The sequence below is a fragment of the Aotus nancymaae genome, unplaced genomic scaffold (assembly GCF_030222135.1).
Source record: "Aotus nancymaae isolate 86718 unplaced genomic scaffold, 86718_ANA_hifiasm-v0.15.2.pri h1tg000011l, whole genome shotgun sequence".
Taxonomy (NCBI): domain Eukaryota; kingdom Metazoa; phylum Chordata; class Mammalia; order Primates; family Aotidae; genus Aotus; species Aotus nancymaae.
In genome coordinates, this window is record NW_026988422.1 from 11,261,648 (window position 1) to 11,264,164 (window position 2,517).

A 2,517-nucleotide genomic window follows, 5' to 3' on the forward strand; every position below is an offset into this window, starting at 1 on the left:
TCCTTTTTAGTTGTGTCTCTGCCAGGTTTTGGTATCAGGGTGGTGTTGATCTCATAAAATGAGTTAGGGAGTATTCCCTCTTTTTGTATTGTTTGGAATAGTTTCAAAAGAAATGGCACCAGCTCCTCTTTGTATGTCTGGTAGAAGTCAGCTGTGAACCCAGCTGGTTTTGGTTGGTAGGCTATTAATTGCTGTCTCAACTTCAGACCTTGTTATTGGTCTATTCAGGGAATCAACTTCTTTCTGCTTTGTCTTTGGAGAGTGTAATTTATCTGTTTCATCTAGATGTACTGGTTTATGTGCATAGTGTTGGCTTTCTTAAACATTTTCATAAGGCAGCTAGAAATGTAATGCTTCAAATGTTAGATGATTATGGTCTTTTGATAGGAATAGATTCTGCTTGATATATCTAGGTACTCTCTAAACTCTAGGGTTGATACTTACAAAGGAATGCACTTCAGAATAGCAGTACATTTTATTCAAGTATGGAAAAATTTTTAAGCAGCAATGACATATTAAAACTACTCTTTATTTACATGATTTTGAAATAGACTAGGAAGCTTTCCCTATGGACATGTTAATATTCCAATCATAACTTTAATTCAAGAATGTGGTTTACGAAAAGAAAACTTTGAAAATTTTGATTCAGTCTACTGGAATTGGTTATTAAATGAAAAAGAAGAATCTTGCTGCTTTCGGTATTTCCTGATTTCATTTTTGTAAATATGAAGAGGACCTTCAATTATGACAAAAATTTAATGTATATATATGTACTGTTTTATTTCCTGTCTTGGAGATTTTGAGTTATGGTTATTGTTTCAGATTGATTGACTCACATATGCTGTGCTTTGAAATGAGATCCCATTTTTTTTTCAGTATAAAGTGTTTTCTTTAAAAGTCTTGGAAAAAAAAGAAAGTATACCAGTAAATTTCTTTTTTCTTTTTCTTTTTTTTTTTTTTGAGACGGAGTTTCGCTCTTGTTACCCAGGCTGGAGTGCAATGGCACTATCTCAGCTCACCACAACCTCCGCCTCCTGGGTTCAGGCAGTTCTCCTGCCTCAGCCTCCTGAGTAGATGGGATTACAGGCATGCACCACCATGCCCAGCTAGTTTTTGTATTTTTAGTAGAGATGGGGTTTCACCATGTTGACCAGGATGGTCTTGATCTCTTGACCTCGTGATCCACCCACCTCAGCCTCCCACCCGTAAATTTCTAATGTATAAGTATATAGAGAAAAAAAAAAGTTTGAGGTTTTTGGCTAAAACATGAAAGATTCTACGCACACATTTTAACTCATGCTCCTGTATTAGTCAGGCTTCTCTAGGGGGACAGAACTAGAGTTTATTAGGTTTATTAAGTAGTATTAACTCACAGGATTACAAACTTCCTCAATAGGCTGTCTGGAATCTGAGGAGCAAGGAAACCAGTCCAAATCCCAAAGCTGAAGAACTTGGAGTCCGATGTTTGAGGGCAGGAAGCATCCAGCACCAGAGAAAGATGCAGGCTGGGAGGCTAGGCCAGTCTAGACTTTTTGTGTTTTTATTGCCTGCTTTATATTTGCTGGCAGCTGATTAGATGGTGCCCACCCAGATTAAAGGTGGATCTGCCTTTCCCAGCCCACTGACTCAAATATTAATCTCCTTTGACAACATCCTCACAAACATACCCAGCATCAATACTATGCATCCTTCAATCCTATCAAGTAGACACTCAGTACAAACCATCATAAGTCCATCCCTTGTCAACTTGAGCCCATAGACATCTCCTGAGATCATACATAATCTTCAAAGACAGTAAGGTCATAATTATGTGAAACATAATACAACTATCCCTTTTACAATTCGTAATGCACCACTTCTCCAACCCAAATGCTATTACATAATGTTAACAATACTTAAATACTGTTATGAATTTAAGTATTGTTAAATTGTATGTCAATAAATCTTATATCACAAGACAAAGGAAAAATGAAATGTAATGATATTTTCTTAGTACAAGTGTATACATGCACAAACATCTTCTTGACAAAAGAAGGAGGAAATACGTATGACAATTACAGTCCTCATTTCTGCAACCGGTCACATATTCATAGCTGGTATTGATGACTACCTTCTACTACCCATTCTGTATTCCATTTGCCTTCAGCAAGCACCTCAGCAGGACTTATTTGTTTTTTCCAGGTGGAGTGACCCAAACCTTCATTTCTGAAGGGTCTGGGCCATTTGTAATCCTGCCTGGATTGGGCTGTTAGAGTTTCCCATTGACCTTAATCACAGGGCATGGTAATACTAAGAGATGCCCTAATGGATCTCTTGTATTCCACGCACACTCTTCCTTACCTCCATTGTGGAATAGTAGACTGATTTCATTTTTATAGTTTGGGTCAGTGACTCCAGTCAATACTGTAACTCCCTTCTTAGCCTGTTGACTTAAAGGTAGGAAGACCCCAAAGTGTCCAGGTGGCAATCTTGGCTTGTAGTTCAATAGAATTATTGTGCCTCCAGGTGGCAGCATTC